Source organism: Arachis stenosperma, chromosome 4, assembly GCF_014773155.1.
Source record: "Arachis stenosperma cultivar V10309 chromosome 4, arast.V10309.gnm1.PFL2, whole genome shotgun sequence".
In the NCBI taxonomy this organism is placed as follows: Eukaryota; Viridiplantae; Streptophyta; class Magnoliopsida; order Fabales; family Fabaceae; genus Arachis; species Arachis stenosperma.
The window spans coordinates 29,016,618-29,044,092 of record NC_080380.1 but is presented as its reverse complement, the minus strand read 5'-3'; the positions used below and the strand labels follow the sequence as shown (position 1 = coordinate 29,044,092).

The 27,475-nt window shown below is 36.9% G+C and overlaps 1 non-coding gene across 1 annotated transcript; it reads right to left on the bottom strand.

Annotated features, from left to right (window-relative positions):
* Positions 1-11,584: 11,584 nt before the first annotated feature.
* On the bottom strand, positions 11,585-11,691 carry LOC130977903 (small nucleolar RNA R71). Its single transcript, XR_009085574.1, has one exon. It is a non-coding gene; the product is annotated as a small nucleolar RNA R71 (small nucleolar RNA).
* Between the last annotated feature and the right edge of the window lie 15,784 nt (positions 11,692-27,475).

The window sequence follows — 27,475 nt, the reverse complement described above, 5'->3', positions numbered from 1 at the left end:
CTATGCTCTGTCACAGCACAGCTAATCATCTGTCGGTTCTCAATCAGGTTGGAATAGAATCCATTGATTCTTTTGCATTTGTCACTAACGCCCAGCCTTCAGGAGTTTGAACCTCGTCACAGTCATTCAATCCTGGAATCCTACTCAGAATACCACAGACAAGGTTTAGACTTTCCGGATTCTCATGAATGCCGCCATCAATCCGGCTTATACCACGAAGATTCTGATTAAGGAATCTAAGAGATACTCATTCAATCTGATGTAGAACGGAGGTGGTTGTCAGGCACACGTTCATGGATTGAGGAAGGTGATGAGTGTCACGGATCATCACCTTCTCCATAATTAAGCGCGAATGAACATCTTAGATAAGAACAAGCGTGTTTGAATGGAAAATAAAGGAATTGTATTAATTCATCGAGACGCTGCAGAGCTCCTCACCCCCAACAATGGAGTTTAGAGACTCATGCCATCAAAAAGTATGTAATTTAGATCTGAAAATGTCATGAGGTACCAAATAATTCTCTAAAAGTTGTTTAAATAGTAAACTAGTAACCTAGGTTTACAGAATATGAGTAAACTAAGATAATTGGTGCAGAAATCCACTTCTGGGGCCCACTTGGTGTGTGCTGGGGCTGAGACTAAAGCTATCCACGAGTAGAGGCTTTTCTTGGAGTTGAACTCCAAGTTATGACGTGTTTTGGGCGTTCAACTCCGGATCATGACGTGTTTCTGGCGTTTAACTCCAAACAGCAGCGTGTACTTGGCGTTCAACGCCAAGTTACGTCGTCTATCTTCGCGAAAAGTATGGACTATTATATATTGCTGGAAAGCCCTGGATGTATACTTTTCAACGCCGTTGAGAGAGCTCCAATTGGACTCCTATAGCTCCAGAAAATCCATTTCGAGTGCAGGGAGGTCAGGATCCAACAGCATCAGCAGTCCTTTTTCAGCCTAAGTCAGATTTTTGCCCAGCTCCCTCAATTTCAGCCAGAAAATACCTGAAATCACAGAAAAATACACACACTCATAGTAAAGTCCAGAAATATGATTTTTGCTTAAAAACTAATAATATTCTATTAAAAACTAATTAAAACATACTAAAATCTACATGAAATTACCCCCAAAAAGCATATAAAATATCTGCTCATCACCTGCTAGTCTTTCTAGCATCTGGTCTAGAATGGTAAAGGAAAATGATCCTTTTTGGTGGCTGTATTGAGCCTTCTGTAGTCAATACACATATGCCACCCTATAACTGTTCTTGTAGGAACCAATTCATTCTTTTCATTATGAACCACTGTCATGCCTCCTTTTTTGGGTATAACTTGGACAGGGCTCACCCAGGGGCTATCAGAAATGGGATAAATAATCCCAGCCTCCAGTAATTTAGTGACCTCTTTCTGCACCACCTCCTTCATGGCTGGATTTAGCCACCTCTGTGGTTGAACCACTGGCTTAGCATTATTCTCCAATAGGATCTTGTGCATGCATCAGGCTGGGCTAATGCCCTTAAGATCACTTATGGACCACCCAAGAGCTGTCTTGTGTGACCTTAGCACCTGAATTAGTGCTTTCTCTTCTTGTTGCTTTAAAACAGAGCTTATGATTACAGGAAAAGTGCCATCCTCTCCCAGAAATATATATTTTAGGGATGGTGGTAGTGGTTTGAGCTCGGGTTTAGGAGGCTTATTATCTTCCTGAGGAGTTTTCAGAAGCTTTTCTATTTCCTCTGGTTCCTCTAGATCAGGCTGAATATCTTCAAAGATGTCCTCTAGCTCTGATTCGAGACTCTCAACCATATTGATCTCCTCTACCAAGGAGTCAATAATATCAAGGGTCACGCAGTCTTTTGAGGTGTCTGGATGCTGCATAGCTTTGACAGCATTTAACTTAAACTCGTCCTCATTGACTCTCAGGGTCACCTCCCCTTTTTGGACATCAACGAAGGTTCGTCCAGTTGCTAGGAAAGGTCTTCTTAGAATGAGAGTTGCACTCTTGTGCTCCTCCATTTCCAGCACCACAAAGTCAGTGGAAAAGGCGAATGGCCCAACCTTGACAATCATGTCCTCAATTATGCCTGATGGATATTTAATGGAGCCATCAACAAGTTGAAGACAGATCCGGGTTGGTTTGACCTCTTCAGTCAAGCCAAGCTTTCTGATAGTGGATGTTGGGATTAGGTTGATACTTGCCCCAAGATCACATAGAGCTGTCTTGGTACAAGTGCCCTCTAATGTGCATGGTATCATGAAGCTCCCAGGATCTTTAAACTTCTCTGGTAAGCTCTTTAAAATGACTGCACTGCATTCTTCAGTGAAGAAGACTTTTTCAGTTTCCCTCCAATCCTTCTTATGACTTAAGATCTCTTTCATGAACTTAGCATAAGGGGGTATTTGCTCAAGTGCCTCTGCAAACGGAATCTTGATTTCAAGAGTCTTGAGATAGTCTGCAAAATGGGCAAATTTTTTATCCTGTTTTGCTTGGCGGAGTTTCTGAGGATAAGGCATCTTGGCTTTTGTATTCTTCAACCTTAGTTGCTGCATGTTTATTTCCTACAGAGGTGGTTGGAGAAGCCTTCTTAGAGGGGTTACTATCAGCATTTGCAGGTGTCTGATCCTTTATTGGCATTTGAATGCCAGGCTTGGGGGCTGGATGGGCGTTTAACGCCAGATTCCCTCCCCTTTCTGGCATTTGAACGCCAGAATTGGGCTCCCAATGGGCATTTAACGCCAACTTTTCACCCTTTTATGGCATTTGAACGCCAGAACTGGGCATCCACTGGGCGTTTAACGCCAGTTTTTCACCCTTTTCTGGCGTTTGAATGCCGGAATCATTCCTCTCTAGGCTCTTACTGTCCTCAGAGGGATTTTGGATAGCAGTTTGCTCATCCTCCGTCAGTTGTTCTTTTATTGGCTTTCTGATGCTTTGAGTTGAGGTATTTAATATTTTTCCACTTCTTAACTAAACTGCTTGGCACTCTTCTGTTATCTATTTTGATAACTACTATTTTGTCTGATTCAATTGTGATTTCATATCCTTATTAGCATTTTTGGTTTCTTGTAGCATCTCCTTAAATTCTGCTAACTGTCTTGTTATAGAAGATAGTTGCTGATTGAGTTCAGCAACTTGTTCCTGAGGACTAAAGTCAGTTGATACCGCCTTAGCTTCTTCTTTCATGGAGGACTCACTATTTAAGTACAGATGCTGATTTCTAGCAACCGTATCTATGAGCTCTTGAGCCTCTTCAATCGTCTTTCTCATGTGTATAGATCCACCAGCTGAGTGGTCTAGAGATATCTGAGCTTTTTCTATAATCCCGTAGTAGAAGACGTCTAACTGCACCCACTCTGAAAACATTTCAGAGGGGCATTTCCTTAGCATCTCTCTGTACCTCTCCCAGGCTTCAAAAAGAGATTCATTATCTCATTGTTTGAAGCTTTGGATGTTTAGCCTTAGCCGTGTCATCCTTTTAGGAGGGAAATATTGATTCAGGAATTTGTCTGACAACTATTTTCATATTCTTATGCTAGCTTTGGGTTGGTTATTTAACCACCTCTTAGCTTGGTCTTTTACAGCAAATGAAAATAGTAATAATCTATAGACATCCTAATCCACTTCCTTCTCACGTACTGTGTCAGAAATTTGTAAGAACTGTGCCAGAAACTCAGTAGGTTCTTCCTGTGGAAGACCAAAATACTGGCAATTTTGTGCACCATGATAATAAGCTGAGGATTTAGCTCAAAAGTGTTAGCTCTTATGGGGGGTATACAGATACTACTCCCATATGACGCAGTAGTGGGGTTAGCATATGACCCCAGAGTCCTTCTGGACTGTTCATTTCCAATTATGTTCATGATGGAGAAAGGGAGAGGATGTGGATTGGAGATAGAAATATTATATTTATTATTAATTTTTTTAGAAAACTAAAAATAAAAGAAGATAAAATAAAATAAAATAAAATAAATGAAAGATTTTGGGTGAAGATTTTCGAAAAAATGAAGAGAGAGAAAGTGGTTAGGAAGTTTTGAAAAAGATATGTCTTAAAATTAAAGATACTTGTAAGAAAATAAATAGGAGAAAAGATTTGAAAAAGATTTGATTTTAAGAATTGAGATTAGAAAAGATAAGATAAGATTTTGAACAAGATATGATTTTTTAAAAAAAGATTTGAATTTTGAAATTTAAAAAACTAAGATAAGATAGAATAAAAATTTTAAAATAAAAATCTAAATTTTTAAAGGTAAATTTCAAAAATTAAATTAATATAAAGAGAAAAGATATTTTTGAATATAATGAGGAAAGAGAAAACAATAAAATGACACCAAACTTAGAATTTTTAGATCAAAACAAAGAAAAAAAACAAGAAAACTTTGAATGTCAAGATGAACACCAAGAACACTTTTTGAAGATCAAGATGAACACCAAGAACAAATTTTTGAAAATTTTTAAGGAATTAAAAACACAAGGGACACAACTTAAAATTTTTAGAAAACTAAGACCAAATTTTCGAAAATTGCAAGAAGAAGAAAAAGAAAACACCAAACTTAAGAATTTGACATAAGATTTAAACAAAGAAAAATTATTTTTGAAGAGTTTTTAGAAAGAAAGACTCAAAGGAGCAATTATTCACAAGAACATAGACACATTCAAAAAATGCAAGGATTAAACAAAGAAAAACTATTTTTGAAAAATTGAAGGAAAACAAAAAACATGCAATTGATACCAAACTTAAAACATGAAACCAAACTCAAAGAAAAATTAAAGATTAATAAAGAAAATTAAGATTTTTGAAAGATTTTTAATAGAAAATAAAAGACTCAAACTTAATGACTCTAAACCAACAAAAATAAATTATTCCTAATCTAAGCAACAAGATGAACCTTCAGTTGTCCAAACTCGAACAATCCCCAGCAACGGCGCCAAAAACTTGGTACACAAAATCGTGATACACAACTCCGTGCAGCTGACCAACAAGTGCCCTGGGTCGTCCAAGTAATACCTTACATGAGTAAGGGTCGATCCCACGGAGATTGCCAGCTTGAAGCAAGCTATGGTTATCTTGTAACTCTTAGTCAGGAGATTAATGATAAAGATGATTTTTGTTTATGAAGAATGAATAACTTGAAATAAAAAGTACTTTTGATTCAGTAATGAGGAACAGGTTGAGGTTTTGGAGATGCTCTGTCTTCTGAATCTCTGCTTTCCTTCTGTTGTCTTCTTCACGCACGTAAGGTTCCTTCCATGGCAAGTTGTATGTTGGTGGATCACCGTTGTCAATGGCTACCATCCATCCTCTCAGTGAAAATGGTCCTTTATGATTTCCCGCATGGGTAATCATCTGTCGGTTCTCACTCGTGCCGGAATAGGATCCATTGATCCTTTTGCACACTGTCACTGCGCCCAATATTTGTGAGTTTGAAGCTTGTCACAGTCACCCCTTTCCAGATCCTACTCGGAATACCACAGACAAGGTTTAGACTTTCCGGATCTCAAGAGCGCTGCCAATTGATTCTAGCTTATACCACGAAGATTCTGGTTTCACGGAATTGAATATTCTGTTGTCAGGAGAGGGAATCAAACTCGTGAACCAGGAACCCAAGAGATACACATTCAATCTAAGGTAGAACGGAAGTGGTTGTCAGGCACGTGTTCATAAGTTGAGAATGGTGATGAGTGTCACAGATCATCACATTCATCATGTTGAAGTGCGAATGAATATCTTAGAATAGAAACAAGCGTGATTGAATAGAAAACAGAAATAATTGCATTAATCCATCGAGACACAGCAGAGCTCCTCACCCCCAACCATGGGGTTTAGAGACTCATGCCATAGAAGATACAAAGTCAGATGTAAAATGTCATGAGGTACAAAATGAATCTCTAAAAGTAGTTTTTATACTAAACTAGTAACTTAGGTTTACAGAGAATGGTTAAACTAAGATAGATAGTGCAGAAATCCACTTCCGGGGCCCACTTAGTGTGTGTTTGGGCTGAGCATTGAAGCTTTCATGTGTAGAGGCTATTCCTGGCGTTTAACTTCAGCTTTTATGCCAGTTTGGGCGTTTAACTCCAGCTTTGATGCCAGTTTTGGCGTTTAACGCCAGAATAGGGTAGAAAGTTGGCATTAAACACCAGTTTGTGTGATCTCAACTTGGACAAAGTATGGACTATTATATATTGCTGGAAAGCCCAAGATGTCTACTTTCCAACCCAATTAAGAGCGCGCCAACTGGGCTTCTGTAGCTCCAGAAAATCCATTTTGAGTGTAGGGAGGTCAGAATCCAACAGCATCTGCAGGCCTTTTTCAGCCCCTGAATCAGATTTTTGCTCAGGTCTCTCAATTTCAGCTAGAAAATACCTGAAACCACAGAAAAATATACAAACTCATAGTAAAGTCCAGAAATGTGATTTTTGCATAAAAACTAATAAAAATATAATAAAAAGTGAATAAAACATACTAAAAACTACATAAAAACAATGCCAAAAAGCGTATAAATTATCCACTCATCAAAGAGCAACAAAGGCAAGGAAGAGATATTGAGAAGCTAAAGCACTCCATAGGATCTTCAAGAGGAAGAACTAGCCGCCATCACTAAGGTGGACCCGTTCTTTAATTTTCTTGTTATTTGTTTTTTTTTTGTTTTTTTTTTGTGTGCTTTAAATTTTGTCTATGTTTGTGTCTTTATTACATGATCATTAGTGTCTAGTGTCTATGCCTTGAAGTTATGAATGTCCCATGAATCCTTCATCTTTCTTAAATGAAAAATGTTTCTAATTGCAAAAGAACAAGAAGTACATGAATTTTGAATTCTATCTTGAAATTAGTTTAATTATTTTGATGTGGTGGCAATACTTTTTGTTTCTGAATGAATGCTTGAACAGTGCATATTTTTGATAGTGAAGTTTATGAATGTTAAAATTGTTGGCTCTTGAAAGAATAATGAAAAAAGAGAAATGTTATTGATAATCTGAAAAATCATAAATTGATTCTTGAAGCAAGAAAAAGCAGTGAAAAATACAAAGCTTGCGAAAAAAATGCGAAAAATAAAGGAAAAAAAGAAAGAAAAAGAAAAAGCAAGCAGAAAAAGTCAATAACCCTTTAAACTAAAAAGCAAGGGTAAAGAGGATCCAAGGCTTTGAGCATCAGTGGATAGGAAGGCCCAAATGAATAAAATCCTGGCCCAAGCGACTAAATCAAGTTGTCCCTAACCATGTGCTTGTGTCATGAAGGTCCAAGTGAAAAGCTTGGGACTGAGTGGTTAAAGTCGTGATCCAAAGCAAAAGAGTGTGCTTAAGAACTCTGGACACCTCTAACTGGGGACTCTAGCAAAGCTGAGTCACAATCTGAAAAGGTTCACCCAGTTATGTGTCTGTGGCATTTATGTATCCGGTGGTAATACTGGAGAACAAGATGCTTAGGGTCATGGCCAAGACTCATAAAGTAGCTGTGATTAAGAATCAACATACTAAACTAGGAGAATCAATAACAATATCTGAATTCTGAGTTCCTATGGATGCCAAACATTCTGAACTTCAAAGGATAAAGTGAGATGCCAAAACTGTTCAGAAGCAAAAATCTACTAGTCCCGCTCATCTAATTGGGACTAAGCTTCATTGATATTTTGAGATTTATTGTATATTTTCTTCTTTTTATCCTATTTTGTTTTTAGTTTCTTGGGGATAAGAAGCAATTTAAGTTTGGTGTTGTGATGAGCGGATAATTTATACGCTTTTTGGCATTATTTTTAGGTAGTTTTTAGTATGTTTTAGTTACTTTTTAGTATATTTTTATTAGTTTTTATGCAAAAATCACATTTCTAGACTTTACTATGAGTTTATGTATTTTTCTGTGATTTTAGGTATTTTCTGGCTGAAATTGAGGGACCTGAGCAAAAATCTGATTCAGAGGCTGAGAAAGGACTGCAGATGCTGTTGGATTCTGACCCTCCTACACTCGAAGTGGATTTTCTAGAGTTACAGAAACCCAATTGGCGTGCTCTCAATTGCGTTGGAAAGTAGATATCTTGGGCTTTCCAGAAATGTATAATAGTCCATAATTTATCCGAGATTTGATGGCCCAAATTGGCATCCAAACGCCCACCAGAGACCCTTTTCCTGGCACCAAAGCTGGAGTTAAACGCCCAAACTGGCACCCAAGCTGGTGTTTAACTCCAAGAAGAGCCTATGCATGTGAAAGCTTCAATGCTCAGCCCAATCACACACCAAGTGGGCTCTGGAAGTGGATTTCTGCACTATCTGCACTTAGTTACTCATTTTCTGTAAACCTAGTTTACTAGTTTAGTATAAATAGCACTTTTTACTATTGTATTGATATCTTTGGATGACTTTTCGATCCTTTGATAAGGTCTTCTTCCCCTATTTTCAAATTCTTATTCTTTTTGGGAGGCTATCCATTCAGCGATGCCTAGACCTTTTATTCTTATGTATTTTCAACGGTGGAGTTTCTACACCTCATAGATTAAGGTGAGGAGCTCTGCTGTTCCTCTTGAATTAATGCAAGTACTATTATTTTTCCTTCAATTCATGCCTACTTCTTCTCCAATATATACTCTTGTACTTAATTCAGTTAAGTTAGACTGAAGGGGTGACTTGTGACAATCACCCACTATCTTTAGTACTCGCTTAGCCAAGATCCGCATGCCTGACAATCACAAAGCGGTCTACATGATGTTCAACGTAGTCATTGGACGCCAGCCAGAGTATACTCTCTTGGGTCTCTGAACCACGGATTCGCATCGTCTCTCCTGAAAACAGAGCATCCGACCCCATAATTAGGATCTTCGTGGTATACGCTAGAATCAATAGACAGCATTCCTAAGATCCGGAAAGTCTAAACCCTGTCTGTGGTATTCCGAGTAGGATCTGGGAAGGGATGACTATGAGGAGCTTCAAACTCGAGAATGTTGGACGCAGTGACAGTGTGCAAAAGGATCAATGGATCTTATTCCAACACAAGTGAGAATCGACAGATGATTAGCCATGCGGTAGCTGTGCCTGGTATTTTTAATCCGAGACGAGAAATTCGACAGTTGATTAGCCATACAGAAACCGTAGCCAGACCATTTTAACTGAGAGGATCATACAGCTTGCCATGGAAGGGAGGACGCATGATTGGAGGAAGACAATAGGAAAGTAGAGGTTCAGAAGCAACAAAGCATCTCCAAACGCTTATCTGAAATTCCCACCAATGAATTACATAAGTATCTCTATGTTATTTTTTGTTTTATTTACCTTTTAATTATCAATACCTTATAACCATTTGAATCCGCTTGACTGAGATTTACAACATGAATATAGCTTGTTTCAAGCTGACAATCTGCGTGGGATCGACCCTTACTCACATAAGGTATTACTTGGACGACCCAATGCACTTGCTGGTTAGTTGTGCGGAGTTGTGAAAAGTGTGATCACAATTTTGTGCACCAAATTTTTGGCGTTGCCAGGGATTGTTTGAGTTTGGACAACTGACGGTTAATCTTGTTGCTTAGATTGGGTAATTTCATTTTATGTTTAAGCTTTTTGTTTTTATTTTCGAAAAATACAAAAAAAATTAAAAAATCATAAAAACAAAAAAATATTTTGTGTTTCTTGTTTGAGTCTAGTGTCAAATCCTAAGTTTGGTGTCAATTGCATGTTTTTAATTTTCCTAAGTTTTCGAAAAAAAAAATTCATGCATTGTGTTCTTCTGTGATTTTCGAGTGGTTCTTGATGATTTTCCTTGTTCTGATCTTTAAATTCTCCTGTTTTGTGTCTGTTCTTATTTTTCATATGCATTTTCAAAATCATAGTTTTTGAACATTCAAAATTTCTAAGTTTGGTGTCTTGCATGTCTTTCTTTTCTTAAAAATTTTCAAAAATATGTCCTTGATGTTCATCATGATCTTCAAAGTGTTCTTGGTGTTTATCTTGACATTCAAAGTGTCCTTGCATGCATTACTTGTTTTGATCTTGCATTTTTATGTTTTATTTCCTTTTGTTGTTTTTTCTCTCTCTTCACTAAAAATCCAGAAATGGCAGCATTCTGGACGTTTGGAAAAATGCCTAGTAAAAAAGGATTTCTGGCATTTAACGCCAGCCAAGGTATCTGGCTGGGCGTTAAACGCCCAAAGAGGTAGCATTCTGGACGTTAAACACCAGAATGGATAGCATCTTGGGCGTTTAACGCCAGGATGATACAAGGGAGGTAATTTTGTTTCCAATTTGATTTTTTTAATTTTTCATGTTTTAATTCATAACTTTTTGCATCAAACATATTTTAAACTTTCATTTTTCATTTTTCTTTTGTTGTTTTTGAAAATTTTCAAACTAATTTTTCAAAAATTTTTTTCTTAATCTTATCTCATATTTTCAAAAATTCTTGCTAACAATTAATGTTTTGATTCAAAAAAATTGCAAGTTTGTTACTTTCTTGTTAAGAAATATTCAACCATTGAATTTTAGAATCATATCTTTTAATTTCTTGTTAGTCAAGTCATAAATTTTAAAAATAAAATCTTTTTCAATCATATCTTTTCAATCATATTTTTTAAAATCAAATCTTTTTCAATTATATCTTTTTAAAAATCATATCTTTTTCAATCAAATCTTTTTTCAATCATATCTTTTTAAACTTTGATTTCAAAATCTTTTCTCTAACTTCTTATCTTTTCAAAATTATTTTCAAACCTTTTTCAACTAATTACTATTTCTAATCTTTTTCAAAACCACCTAACCACTTTTCTACTTCCAATTTTCGAAAATCACTAACCCCTTTTTCAAAAATCTTTTTAATTAACTACTTATTTTAAATTCAATTTTCGAATACACACACTCTCTCATCTCTTTCTATTTATTTGCTAACACTTCTTTTCTACTTATAATTCAAACCCTCTCTCTCTCTCTCTCTCTCTTTGTGTGTTCGAATTCCTCTCATTCTCTTTCTACCTCATTCCTCTATTCTTCTTTTCTTCGGACACATCAAGGAATCTCTATACTATGACATAGAGGATTCCACTACTCCCTTTGTTCTCTTCTTTTTCATATGAGCAGAAACAGGGATAAAAACATTCTTGTTGAAGCTAATCCTGAACCTGAAAGGACTCTGAAGAGGAAGCTAAGAGAAGTTAAAGCACAACACTCCAGAGAGGACCTTACAGAGAATTTCAAAAAAGAAGCAGACATGGTAGCCAAACCTAACAACAATGCCAGAGATGCAAGGAAGATACTTGGTGACTATGCTGCACCAACTTCCAATTTCTATGGAAGAAGCATCTCAATTCCTGCCATTGGAGCAAACAACTTTGAGCTTAAGCCTCAATTAGTTTCTCTAATGCAGCAGAACTGCAAGTTTCATGGACTTCCATCGGAAGATCCTCATCAGTTCTTAGCTGAATTCTTGCAGATATGTGATACTGTTAAGACCAATGGGGTTGATCCCGAGGTCTACAGACTTATGCTTTTCCCTTTTGCTGTGAGAGACAGAGCTAGAACATGGTTGGACTCACAACCTAGAGAAAGCCTGAACTCTTGGGACAAGCTGGTCAATGCTTTCTTGACCAAATTCTTTCCACCTCCAAAGATGAGCAACCTCAGAATGGATGTCCAAACCTTCAGACAGAAGGAAGGTGAATCCCTCTATGAAGCTTGGAAAAGATACAAGCAATTAACCAAAAGGTGTCCTTCTGACATGTTCCCAAAATGGAGCATCATATGTATATTTTATGATGGTCTGTCTGAATTGTCTAAGATGTCATTGGACCATTCTGCTGGCAGATATCTTCATCTGAAAACCCCTGCAGAAGCCTAGGAACTTATTGAGATGGTTGCAAATAACCAGTTCATGTACACTTCTGAAAAAAATCCTTTGAATAATGGAATGACTCAGAAGAAAAGGAGTTCTTGAAATTGATACTCTGAATGCCATATTGGCTCAGAACAAAATATTGACTCAGCAAGTTAATATGATTTCTCAGAATCTGACTGGATTGCAAGCTGCATCTGGCAGTGCTAAAGAAGCCCCCTCTGAAGGAGAAGCTTATGACCCTGAGAATCCTGCAATGGAAGAGGTGAATTACATGGGAGAATCCTATGGAAACACCTATAATCCTTCATGGAGGAATCATCCAAATTTCTCATGGAAGAATCAACAGAAGCCTCAACAAGGCTTCAACAACAATAATAGTGGGAGAAATAGGGTTGTCAATCGCAAACCTTTTCCATAATCTTCTCAGCAACAGACAGCGAATAAAGTTATCCAGAGGTTATAGATTTTCTTGATAAACGTCCTGCATCATCTGTTGAAGTCATCCATCTATTCGGAGGTCATAGATTTTCTTGATTAAGATATCATGTTCTTTATCCCATATAAAGTTCTCCCACACAAAGTAATTGAACAACATTAGTTAGTCGAAATAAAATATAGTTAAAATATGGTTAATTCAACAATATTGGATTTTTACCACCCACTTCTGAAACCATCACTTTCTGGTCTCAGCAAGGATCTTCGTGTAGCTTGACCATGGGTGGTTGTACATGGACTTAATCACATTGGAGATCTCCTGTGTACATGCATTGTTGTTTGGTGCAAACCTATCAATAAAAAAGTTAAGATTAAAAAACACATAAAAACACATAAAACTTAACAAATTCGAAATAAATTGCAGATAAAGACATTAAAATAGTACTCATGTTTGCATGCTATCAGACCGAATCCTTATCTGTATGACCGACGGTGGTGGAAGGGCATCTGACTGGGATGCATTAAAGGAATCATACACCGCAGTCTCTATAGCTAGAGTTGTAGGGGACAGAGGGGGACGTAACAGAAGGAGCCATGTAGTTGGGATTCGGGACCATGATGAATTGTTGGTCTGGTGGACTAGCCTGTGACGTCACAAGGGTCGACGGGGTAGTCGGGGTAGAGGGCGATGACTGAGAAGTCCCTGAGGTATCAATGGAAACCCTTCCTCTTCCACAACCATGAGATCAACTCGTAACACCTCTGCTACGTGTCGTTGACAAACCCCAATTTGAGGGTTTGTCTTGTATTGAATTTAGAGCATTTTGATAACCTTTTGTCACATTTAGCCTATAAATTAGCATGGTTTTGTTATCTCTCCCGTATTTGTGCCTAAGTGTAAAAACATGCTTTTTAAGCCTTATTTTGATGAATTCTATTTCCTCTTTTGATTCCATAAGATGCCTTGATGTGTTTGTTAGTAATCTCAGGATGAAATAGGCTAAGCATGGATCAGAAGAAGCAAGGAAGGAAGCATGCAAGTGGAGAGAAGCACAAAAAGTCAAAGAAGCAAAGTCAGCCAAGCACGCGCACGCGCACAAGGCGCTCGCGCGCACATTGCGAGACAGGCCAAGGACGCGCACGCGTACCATGCGCGCACGCGCCGATGATGGCACATGACCTCATTAAGGCAACACGTGCCTGGCGATTTTGGGAAGGTTTCAGCAACCAACTTTGGCGCCAAAATGCATATAAGAGCCAAGGATTGAAGGGGATTGACATGACATTCATACATTCACACACATTCACATCCATAGACTAATTTTAGAACATTAGGTAGATATTTCTAGTTAGTTACATTTGTAGAGAGAGAAAATCCAACTTCTCTCTAGGATTCATCTTCATTTTCTCAATTCTCAACCATTCCTTGGTGAGATCTATTACAACACTCAATTTACTTTGTTCATATTGTAGATCATCTTTTCTAATCTCAATTAGTGTTTGTAATTATTCAATTCTTGTAGATCTTAGAATTAGCTTTGTTGTTTTGGATTCTATTGATTCATTAAAGATCTCATTTTCATTGTTGTTCATTGTTGATTGTTGTTACTCTCTTGTGTTGAATTGCTTTAATTCTAAATCTCTTCTCAATTTTACTATGTCTTTCATTCTTGCTCTCCAAATGTTTGAGAAAATGCCAACTTTAGATATGGAGTAGCATTCCCTCACTTGGCCTAGTGGTTGAGTCATTGGAGACACTTGAATAATGGATGTCAATTGTTGATTAAGAATTGAGGATTGCTAATTGACTTAGAGTGCACTAAAGCTAGACTTCCCAAGGGTAAGGCTAGGACTTGTGACTTGAGTTAATTACTTTTACTTGACTTTCCTCTATAATTAGGGGTTAACTAAGTAAAGCAACACTCTTTTGTCATCACAATTGAAGGAAGCTATAGTGATAGAACTTCTAATGTTCAACCTTGGCCAAGGCTTTTAATATCGATTGATTGTTGTTTTCTTTTATTAGCACTTTTATGCCACACTCTTCAAGCCACAAAAGACCACTTAACCAATACATGCATCCTTGTAGCATTCCTAGGGAAGAACGACTCGGGACTAATACTCTCGATTATAGATTGTAGATTTACTTTGACGATGGATTTTGCGTCGGTTTAGACTATACTACGATAGACTACTTAATAATTTCTATACCGGCAAAAATTCATTCATCAAAATGGCGCCGTTGCCGGGGAATGCGCATGAGTGCCATGTCTTTGGTTAATGTAAATATGTGAATATTTGTGAATATGTTTGTCTTTTGTTTGTCTGTTAGTTTTTGTTAGTTTTAGATCTCTATTAGTTTTGTTCCTATCTGCCACTATGAATTCTCATCCTTGTGGTTTTGGATATAACTTTGACTATTTTGTAGGCGATGAAAACTTGAATGATGGCTCACATTATGGGAGAGATGAATTCTTAGGAAGGGAGCCATATCCGTATGAGCAATCATTATGGCCACCTTCCCCTTCAAGTTACTATGATGGTAATCCTTCCTATAATGCATATCATTCCTATGGATATGATGACTCTTATCATGGTTATACCACTCAACCACCACCATTCTATGCACCATACTCTCAACCCACATCTTATTTCCACCAATTGCCTACAAATGATCCAAATCTATACTCCCCCTATGCATACCCTTGTGACGATTATGAACAAGCAACCCTTGAATCACCACCACTCCAACATTTTTACCCTCCAACCCAAGTCCCCATGGATGATGCACTTGGTATCATTCTTCAAGAGCAAGAAGAGCTCCAAACCGCCTTCACTAGTTTCACCTCTACCCTCCAAGAATTTACGTCCCGTATAATTTCACCCTCTACCAATAACCAAAATGACTTCCCACCTCAAAGCTTTGATGAATCTTCTTTCCAACCATATTATGATTTCTCCTCTCCGCCACAAACCTCCATGGAAGCATATCAATGTCCATTAATCCAAGAGCAATATGATCCTACTCATGTTAGTAAAGTGGAACAAGAATTAAGGGATCGTTTCAAGGAAGAAATGGATCGACTTCAAGCAACCATCCGTCAAAAGATAGATTCTTGGGATTCATATCACAAGCAAAATGAGTTCACGGATGATTGTGAGAAAGCAACCAAAGAGGGAGGTATGAGGGAGACTTTAGAGTCTCAAGTTGAGCACAAGGAAATGGAGTGTATGTTGCAACAAGCGGAGGAAATGAAGATTGTTGAAGATAAAGAAGTGGAAGAAGACCTAGAGGAGGTTGAACAAGAAGGGAGTTCCATCAACAAAAATAACTCTACATCAAGTGACAATGGTGATCTTGTTGAAGCTTCCCCCTTCGAATGTGAAACCAATGTTGAGGAGGGTGCGCAACCTCCAACACATGACTTGATCAATGATAAAGGTTTGAAGGAAGTTAGCAAACAAGAAGAATTTAAAAAGAGTTATCAAAAGATGGAAAACATCATGGAGGAGCCAAAGGAAGTGGAACCTACAATGTCAAGGCCATTGAGTATCTTCCGTGCTAAGTCGCCGTCCCAATCACAAATTGAGTGGGTAATCATCTCATCCTTTAATTTTCTTGGCCCATATCAATATGCGTTGTTAGAAACGGACGGTCAACTTAGAACTCTTTGTGGGCTAAAAAGTAAGAACGGATTAGATGTTGGTGGACAATTTGAATCAAGGAGCATAAGGGATGGAAGATCAAACTTAGAGTTTCAAAAGTGGAGTGAAGCCAAATTCAATGGAACTAGGATGATGAGTAGAAGTTACAAAGAGAATTCAATAAATTTGTCACCCTATTGGAAGCATGAAGATCAAGAAGGAAAGGGGTTGACAAATAAAGTATGGGACCCCGGAACATACATAGACCACTATCAACTTAAGGGCCTCGTTACTTGCTTAGGCCCCCTTGAAGGCCTTGTACGTTTAAATTGGGATCCCGGAGGCTATTGGAAGAGCAAACATTGGTGGGGATTCGAAGAAGAGTTCAAGCATAAGCCACCATAGCAAGGACTCCACCAAATGTCCAACTTAAGGACTTTAACTAAAAGTGCTAGGTGGGAGACACCCCACCATGGTAAACTCTTTCCATACTTTTTTTTAATCTGGTTTAATAAGTGATTTGAGTTACCATTGTAGGTAGTTTTTCACTTCATAATTAGCTTGTTTGTGTACACTAGTTGCTAGCATATTAACATGTATGTTGTGCTTAGTAGAAATAGAATAAATCTCAAAACCAACTTGCATTTTAGAAAGTGTGTGATTTTGACTAAATAAGGAGTTGTAGGCAGCATGGGGAGTCTTTGGGCAATTAGAGCTTTTAGGCATTTCAAAAAAAAAAAAAAAAGGGGTGGATGCGCGCGCACCATGTACGCGCGCGCGTCCATGAGCGGATGCATCATCACCCATATTCCAGAGAGTTAGGCCTCCCTTGGGCAAACATTATGCCTTCAGCCCAACACAATGCACGCGGACGCGCACAACGTGCGTGCGCGCCGTCTTTAAGAATATGGACATTCGCGCGGACGCGCACTTGCCGCGTACGCGCCATCTTGTCACAAATCATCAACCTACGCGGACGCGCACTTGCCGCGCGCGCCCTTGTGTGCTGCCACCAAACTGAGCCAAGGACCCGAGAGTTGGGCGTGCCTCAAGCCCATTCTAAGCCTCAGGCCCAATCTCATGTACGCGTGCGCGCACGGTACGCGCACGCGCCCTTACCTCTTCTGCCATCCCACGCTAGAGCTCACTGCACGCTCACGCGTGGACCTCCATTTCTCTCGATGCGCGCGGACGCGTACATGCCGCGTGCGCACAGATCTGGTGGCGAGACTCCTAGGCCATTCTCCAGAGAGTTAGGCCTGAGTTGGGCCAACTCTAAGCCCCTAGCCCAACTCCATGCACGCGTGCGCGCACTGTACGCGCACGCGTCTCCTCCCATTTTGCTCAACATACGCTTAAGCGCGCTATACGCGCACGCGTAGATTCCAAGGATAACCCTAGCACGCGATGCACACTGCGCAGTCGCGCACCCTCTCACCCCCATCTTCATTTTCTTCTTCTCTTCTGCCATAACCGCCGGCAGCCACCATCGCCGCGGCCGCCCCTCCGGTTTAGCATCGAGGACGATGCTTGATTTTAAGTGTGGGGAGGGCACCGGTAGCATTATTTGGGAACCGGTGAACCTTTCGGCCTAGTTATCTTGTTTTGCACATCTTTGTATATATTTTGGATTTTAGATATTTTGATGCTTTTTGGATATTTTTTTAGATGTTTTGGATGATAGATTCCATACTTTTAGTTGGATTCTTCTTTATACATTTTGTTTATCTTTGTTTTTGGTTTGTAGTTGTGATTAGAAATCATACTTTGAATTGCAAATACTTAGTCACCCTTTTTGCATAATATATTGGTTTTAAGTGAAAAAGGAAAGGGTGAACTAAGAAAATTTTTGAACCTTTCAATCACAACAATGCTTAGTCAAACATTGAGACTTTTCAAGAAGTTTAAATATAGGGCATTAACCCAATTGATTGAAAGAGAATTTTTGAAACTTGCTTGAATTTAATACCTTGTGAAGCATGTATTGAATTGAGAACACAAGCTTGTGAGACTTGAGCCTATTGATGTAGTTACATTTTATAACCACTTATTTTCCATTCTTGTGTGAAATTGTTCTCTTTCTATGATTATGATCCTTGATTTGCTTGATTCTATATATCCATTTATTTCTTGTATTTATGCATTTATATGATTGAGGCCATCACTTCATTAGCCACTTACCCAAATGGCCAACCCTTTTATATTCCTTTGTTAGCCAATTTGAGCCTATGATTAACCAATTTATTCTTATTGTAAGCACACTACAAGCCCAAGGCGGAAAACCAATGAAAAGTCCTTGTTTGGATCTTTGATTAGCCTAGGCTAGTGAGAGTGTTTATTATTCAAAGTTGGTGAGGCTTGGGAACATTGGATGGGATAAAAGGGGTAGTACACTTTTATGTTTAGGAATTAGGTACATATTCTTGTATTGATTAAATGAATAGACCTTATGCATTGATGTTCTTGTATATAGTTTGAAAAAAAGAAAAAAAAAAGGAGAGAGAAATGAAAAGAAAAAAAAAGAAAAGGGAAATAAAAGTGAAAATAAGAAAAGAAAAAGAAAAAAAGAAGAAAAAGAAAGAAAATAATAAAAAGGGGACAAATTGCCCCAAAGTGAAGTCAATAAAAAGGAATCAATGCATAGGTGTTATGAATCAAACAAGGATGCATGAATATGTAAGAAAAAGTGAAGAATGGGTAGTTAGAATAGTTTGAACTTGTGTAGGTGATTATATAGTTAGGTGGGAAAGTCTATGTTAATCAAAGATTCAATCCTAGTCCACTTAACCATAAATGATCCTACCTTGACCCTAACCCCATTACAACCTAAATGAAAGACCTCATGATGAATGTATGCATGCATTAAATAAGTGTTGATTGTTAGAAGAAAATCAAATTTTGGAAAACATGATTAGAAGAGAATTGAGTGAATTAACCCTTAAACACTTGAGTGAATAGAGCGGATACACATCCGGTGAGGGTTCAAAAGTTCAATCACATGTGTTCACCCATATTATCTATATTCTTGCAAGTTTGAACTCTTTTTTGATAATTCAATACAATTGTGGTTTGGACTTAATTCCTATTGCCTAGCTCTTGTGCTTACACATGCTCTCTTGGGAATTGAATTGTTTGAACTAAGCATTTTCATTTGTTTAGATAGTTGCCTTTAGATAGGATTCACATAGTTTAGTTGCATCCAAATAAATGTCATAACCCTTTAGTTCCTTCTTATTTTAGCATGAGGACATGCTAAGGCTTAAGTGTGGGGAGGTTGACAAACCCCAATTTGAGGGTTTGTCTTGTATTGAATTTAGAGCATTTTGATAACCTTTTGTCACATTTAGCCTATAAATTAGCATGGTTTTGTTATCTCTCCCGTATTTGTGCCTAAGTGTAAAAACATGCTTTTTAAGCCTTATTTTGATGAATTCTATTTCCTCTTTTGATTCCATAAGATGCCTTGATGTGTTTGTTAGTAATCTCAGGATGAAATAGGCTAAGCATGGATCAGAAGAAGCAAGGAAGGAAGCATGCAAGTGGAGAGAAGCACAAAAAGTCAAAGAAGCAAAGTCAGCCAAGCACGCGCACGCGCACAAGGCGCTCGCGCGCACAAGGCGCTCGCGCGCACAAGGCGCTCGCGCGCACATTGCGAGACAGGCCAAGGACGCGCACGCGTACCATGCGCGCATGCGCCGATGATGGCACATGACCTCATTAAGGCAACACGTGCCTGGCGATTTTGGGAAGGTTTCAGCAACCAACTTTGGCGCCAAAATGCATATAAGAGCCAAGGATTGAAGGGGATTGACATGACATTCATACATTCACACACATTCACATCCATAGACTAATTTTAGAACATTAGGTAGATATTTCTAGTTAGTTACATTTGTAGAGAGAGAAACTCCAACTTCTCTCTAGGATTCATCTTCATTTTCTCAATTCTCAACCATTTCTTGGTGAGATCTATTACAACACTCAATTTACTTTGTTCATATTGTAGATCATCTTCTCTAATCTCAATTAGTGTTTGTAATTGTTCAATTCTTGTAGATCTTAGAATTAGCTTTGTTGTTTTGGATTCTATTGATTCATTAAAGATCTCATTTTCATTGTTGTTCATTGTTGATTGTTGTTACTCTCTTGTGTTGAATTGCTTTAATTCTAAATCTCTTCTCAATTTTACTATGTCTTTCATTCTTGCTCTCCAAATGTTTGAGAAAATGCCAACTTTAGATATGGAGTAGCATTCCCTCACTTGGCCTAGTGGTTGAGTCATTGGAGACACTTGAATAATGGATGTCAATTGTTGATTAAGAATTGAGGATTGCTAATTGACTTAGAGTGCACTAAAGCTAGACTTCCCAAGGGTAAGGCTAGGACTTGTGACTTGAGTTAATTACTTTTATTTGACTTTCCTCTATAATTAGGGGTTAACTAAGTAAAGCAACACTCTTTTGTCATCACAATTGAAGGAAGCTATAGTGATAGAACTTCTAATGTTCAACCTTGGCCAAGGCTTTTAATATCGATTGATTGTTGTTTTCTTTTATTAGCACTTTTATGCCACACTCTTCAAGCCACAAAAGACCACTTAACCAATACATGCATCCTTGTAGCATTCCTAGGGAAGAACGACTCGGGACTAATACTCTCGATTATAGATTGTAGATTTACTTTGACGATGGATTTTGCGTCGGTTTAGACTATACTACGATAGACTACTTAATAATTTCTATACCGGCAAAAATTCATTCGTCAGTCGTCACGTCTGCAAAGAAAATACCAATTAACATTAGCATATATACAACATAAATCCTTCAAATTTATTTTATTTAAAAAAATTTTTGACATAACTTCTCCTAAAATTGGACATATATGCACTTTTACGGATTTCACAAATCTAACAAACCTCAATCCACAACATCAATCATGCAAAACTCAGTTAAATTCACAACATTTCCAGCAGAATATATTAACTTATTTATACTATTATATACATTTATAAGGGCATCATATATTTTGATATTTAAATCTCAAAAAATGTCATTATATATAATGTTAATAATTATTAATTTATTTAAAAATAAAGGGAATTAAGTAAAATTTTACCAAGATTTAAAAAATGAGTATTAATTGTTGTCTTAAAATAAATGATTTCTTCAATAACTATACATATGAATTAGAATAATCCTACAAATAATGCACTTACATTGACATAGCAAATCAGTACAATCTAATACTTTAAATCTAACATATCTTAACAATTTAAATCTTCTAGCTAAAATTAAAAACTAAATCTAACTCGAGTTTAATACTAATTATCAACTAAAACACAAATTAGATATAAAGGCATATAATTGAGTACTTGACATGCAAAATCATCAAATAACAAGAAATTAAATAGCATAACCACGTATTCTTTCAACATCAAATTCACACAAATCAGCATCAATGACACAACAATCAGCAGCACATTGCAGAAATTCAGCAGAAAATCAATCAATCCAGTCCAAACAAATTAAAATTCATATTCGAGAAATATAACAACATGTTGAACTATATATAAACTAACAACAATTCTAATTAGAAAAATCCTAATCGTAATATAAATCATCTAACTAGCAGAAAATAATGATAAACAATTCCACTTACTAACTAAAAATTAACATATAACTAAATCTTAAATTAACTTAAATAGAGAAAAAGAGTGATCATGAAACCTGAACTTTGAACAGAGGAAGAAGAACTCGGGAGAGAGAGATCAGTGGCAATGACAGTCGTTGCTGGTGGAGCTCCGTGGCGGTGATGGACAGCGAGACGAATAGAATGGGAGAGAATTAGTCTCAACTAACGCTGAGTTGTGAAGCGAAGAGAATGTAATAAACAGGCTAGCCGAGGGGAGAGGAGGCGGCGAAAGGAGGCTTCAGAGGCTCTGCTAGCAGCGGCAAGGCTGATGGAGCAATAGGGAGTGCAGAAGGTTCAAGAGAGAGTGGGAGAAGAGAGGTTAGAGAGAGAGTGGGAGAAGAGAGGTATTTCGAAAATAACAGGAAGAAGGTTTACACTTTGAATTTTAGGGCTCGTTATCATCGATGTTATTGGCGGATAAATCTGACGGTAACGCATTGCGGGTCACCAAAACACAGCGTTTCGCTGGGGTTTACCGACAGATTTTTCTGTCAGTAAATTCCACGCTACATTTTGCACCTATTTTTACCGTTTTTTCTCCAATTATTACCGGCAAATTTACCATCGGAAACAAAAATCTGCCGGTAATGATTTGACTTGACGAATTTGACACCTAAATTGTCAATAAATTTGCCAGTAAAACCGATGCTAATGTGCATTTCTAAATCTGCTGACAAATCTAATGGTCTTTAACATTTTTCTTGTAGTATATAATATTAAAATCCGTGTACTTGAACGTAAGAAATATGCCTTTGCTACAAGAAATTCATTTATTACCATCGGATTTATCTTCGAATTTTACATGGGATAGTTACGAAGAAATTACCATAAGATTTTACTCGGACTGTTATAATATTATATCTAGCCAAAATATTATCGTCGGATTTGATCGCCCATCCCAAAATATGATGGTAAGTTTGACGTCAAAAAATGAAACGCATCATTTTGGCAACTGTAAGATCGTTATTGTCGAATTTTTTGACCAGTTAATTCAACAATAAATTTGGAATAAATTTAAAACGCGAGCCTCTTCCTCCTCATTCTATGAATCCTCTATCTCTTCTCTCTTCTCTCTTCTCTCTTCCTCTCATTTTGTCCGTTTGTGGTTGCTGCAACCCTCTTCCGTCATCACTGTCACATTGTAGAACGTGGATGCCGCTGCTTTGGGAGTCTCGGAACACAACTTTGCCGCATTTATCTCCACCCATTGTTGCCACTCTGCCGTCACCGTTGGAAGTCACCATTGCGTCGCTAAGGTCTATCGCGCTAAAAGTAAACAATTTTTTCCTTTTGTTTACTTTTTGAAAAGAGAAAAATCCTAAATCCTATTTCACTGAAACAGATTTTTCTCCCTATCCTATTTACCACCGCGCCACCATTATTAGAAGTAAATTTTTATTGAATTTTTTTACAAATTTTTTTAATTTAAGGTATTATTATAAATTTTATTAAATTTTTATTTAAATTTTTTTATGAAATGTGTGGCTAGGATTTTAATGTACTATTTGTTAGATTAATTCAATCTAAATAGGAATTAAATAAGGTTAGGTTAGGTAAGTTTTAAATTAAATTAATTAATTAGATAAATTAATTTTTTTAAAAGAATTGTTTTATTAATCAAGGATTTTATTAAAGCTTTTATTAAATATTTTTATGAAATGCGTGATTAGGGTTATATTGTATTGTCTGTTAGATTGTCTTAGTCTAATTAAAAATTAAATACGCTTATGTTAGGTAAATTTATAACTTAGTTTTTTTATTAATTTAAGATTTTATTAAAATTGTTATTAAATGTCTTATTAAATAAGGTTGAATTTAGTTTAGAATTGAAGTTAGAGTAATTTTGGATTGAATTTAGGAGAGTTCTATGATGGTAAAAGAATATCAAGGTCTTTAAAAGAGTAGAATATTTATAATTTTTTTTTAATTTTGGGACTCATTTGGAATTAAATCAATCTAGAATTAGGGTACTATTGTAAAATAAATAACTAATGAAGATATAATAAATATAAAGTAAATAGGTATAAATAGAAGTCTCTAATTTTAATATTCACCAATATAATTATCTTAATATAATAATAGAAGAAACATATATATTTACTACTATTATATATTAATACCGTATGAAAGAGGGAGGAAAAAAGTTTAATATACAGAGAGAGAGAATTGCTTTTTATTTTATTGCTGTGTATAAAACAAAGGAGGCTTCACTTATTTATACAAGTGACAAGCCTTTGTTTTCAACTTTTATTAACTTTCAATTTGCCTTGAAAAGCTATTCCTTCAGTATAGGAAAGGTTAGCCGCCCAATCTCAAAAATGGGCATTCAATTTGTTTTTATCACAACACTCCCCCTTGGATGCCCATTTAGGATCATGCCTCGTTAAAACTTTACTAAAGAAAACCCAATGGGAAAAAAACTTCAGTGAAGGAAAAAGAGTACAGTCTCTCCCTCTTGTCGACATCAGTTGATGTTTCGAAATCGGCGCATCCCAATCTCATGTACAAATCTTTCAAAGGAGGATTTTGGGAGTGACTTTGTGAATAAATCTGCCAGATTGTCACTTGAGCGGATCTGTTGGACATCAATTATCCCTTAATTTTGAAGATCCTGAGTGAAGAAGAATTTGGAAGAAATATGCTTTGTTCTATCACCTTTGATGTATCCGCCTTTAAGTTGAGCAATGCATGCTGTATTATCTTCAAACAGGATGGTTGGAGCTATCTTATGATCAATCAGCCCACATGATGACAGAATATATTAGATCAAACTCCTAAGCCAAAAATACTCGCGACTTGCTTCATGAATCGCTAGTATTTCGGCATGATTAGCGGATGTTCAGCAATCGTATATTTCATGGACCTCCATGATATAGCTGTATCACCATATGTGAACAGGTATCACGTTTGAGATCTCTCTTTGTATTGATCAGACAAGTATCCAGCATCTGCATAGCCAACTAGTTGTGACTTGGATCCATAGGGATAAAACAATCCCATATCAACCATTCCATGAAGATATCGAAAGATTTGCTTGATTCCACTCCAATATCTTCTGGTTGGAGAGGAACTATACCTTGCTAGTAAATTCATTGCGAATGATATGTCAGGTTGCGTATTATTATCAAGATACATTAGCGCTTCAATGGTACTAAGATATGGTACTTCAGGACCAAGAATATCTTCATTTTCTTCCTTAGGATGGAATTGATTTTTTTTCCATATCTAAAGATCTTACAATCATTAGAGTACTTAATGGATGCGACTTATCCATATAAAATCTCTTCAAGATCTTCTCTGTGTATGTTGTTTGATGAATAAAGATCCCATTTTTTATATGCTCGATCTGCAGGCCGAGGCAAAATTTAGTCTTTCCAAGATCTTTCATCTCAAACTCTTCTTTTAGAGTTTTTATAATTGTTGGAATCTCTTCAGGAGTTTCAATGATATTTAAATCATCAACATACACAGCAATTATAATGAATCTAGATGCAGATTTCTTTATGAAAACACATGGGCAGATATCATCATTCTTAAATCCGTTTTTGGCCAGATACTCAGTAAGACGATTATACCACATTCGTCCAGATTGCTTCAAACCATATAAAGATCTTTACAATTTAACTGAGTATAATCCCTATGAATATTCATTGGATGGTTTAGATATCTTTAATCATTCAGGGACTTTCATATAGATATCTCGATCTAATGAGCCGTATAAATAGGCTGTTACCGCATCCATTAAATGCATATGTAGTTTATGATATGCAGATAAACTGACCAAATAACGCAATGTTATCGCATCCACTACAAGGGAATACGTTTCTTCATAATCTATACCGGGCCTTTGTGAAAACCCTTGTGCCACGAGTCGGGCTTTGTAGCGCACAACTTCATTTTTCTCATATCGTTTACTCACAAATACTCATCGGTATCCAACAGGTTTTACATCTTCAGGTGTATGGACTACAAGTCTAAAGACTTCACGTTTTGCAAGTGAGTCTAATTCAGCCTTCATGGCTTCTTCCCATTTTGGCCAATCATTTCTTTGTTGACATTCTTCGACTGATCTTGGCTCAAGATCCTTACTTTCATGCATGATATTTAATGCCATATTATATGCAAATATTTCATTGATAATTGTCTTATTTTGGTCCCATTTCTCTCCTGTAAAGACATAATTTATCGAGATCTCGTCATTTTCACAATTTTCAAGTACCTGAACGTCTTCTGGCATTAAAACTATATCAGAACTTTGGACAACTGCAGGTGTCTTTACTATGTCTTTTTCAACAGAAATATTATTTACCTCTTTTTTCTTTCGAGGATTTTTTTCTTTGGAACCGACAGGCCTGCCATGCTTCTAGCGTGAATTTGCTTCAGTGGCTACTTGTCCTATTGGGACATCAATTCGAAGTGGGGTATTTTTCGCTGGTATATAAGATTTGGTTATCCTCTTTGTATCGAAAAATGTATCAGACAATTCATTTGCTATTCTTTGCAAATGTATAATCTTTTGAACTTCTAGTTCACATTGCCTTGATCGAGGATCTAAATGCATCAAGGATGATGCATTCCAATTAAGTTCCTTTTCAGGAAGCTTATTCTCTTCTCCTAATGTTGGAAATTTTGATTCATCAAAATGACAATCCGCAAACCGGGATTTAAATACATCTCCAGTTTGTATCTCAAGATACCTCACTATAGAGGGATAATCATATTCAACATATATCCCCAATTTTCTTTGGGGTCTCATTTTGGTACGATTAGGTGGAGCAATAGGAACATATATCGCACACCCGAATATTCTTAAATGGGAAACATTTGGCTGCTGACCAAAAGCTAATTACATATGAGAGAATTGATGGTAACTCGTTGGCCTCAAACGAATAAGTGCTGTAGCATGTAAAATAGCATGCCCCCAAACCGAGGTTGGGAGATTTGTTCTCATAAGCAAGGGTCTAGCAATTAATTGGAGGCACTTAATAAGTGATTCTGCTAACCCATTTTGTGTGTGAACATGAGCTACTGGATGCTCAACACTTATTCCATTAGCCATACAATAAGCATCAAAAGCTTGGGAAGTAAATTCACTAGCATTATCAAGACGAATTGCTTTGATTGGATTTTCTGAAAATTGTGCTTTTAATCGAATAATTTGAGCCAGTAATCTCACAAACACCAGGTTGCGAGAAGACAATAAGCACACATATGACCATCTCGAAGATACGTCTATCAGGACCATACAATATCTAAAAGATCCACATGGTGGATGAATAGGTCCACATATATCACCTTGAATCCTTTCTAGAAATTTACAGGACTCAAATCCAATCTTTACTGCTGATGGCCTTAAAATTAACTTTCCTTGAGAACATGTAGCACAATAAAATTCACTAGATTTAAAAATCTTCCGGTTCTTTAGTGAATCTCCATGGGAGTTTTCAATAATTCTCCGCATCATGGTTATTCTTGGATGACCCAATCGGTCGTGCCAAGTTATGAATTCATTTGGGCTAGTAAACTTCTGATTTATAGTGGCATGTGATTCAATTGTACTAATCTTGGTGTAATATAACCCAGATGAAAGTGAGGGCAACTTTTCTAATATAACATTTTTATTTGAATAATGAGTTGTGATACATAAGTACTCGTGATTTTCCTCATTCATAGTCTCAATACGATATCCATTTCGGTGAATATCTTTAAAGCTCAACAAGTTTCTTAGAGACTTGGTAGACAATAGTGCATTATTTATTATGAATTTTATTCCTCCGGAAAACAAAATTATAGCTCTTTCGGAGCCTTCAATCACATTGCCTGAGCCAATAATAGTATTAACATATTCTTCTTTTGGCACAAGATGGGTAAAATATATATATCACTTTTGAGAATAGTGTG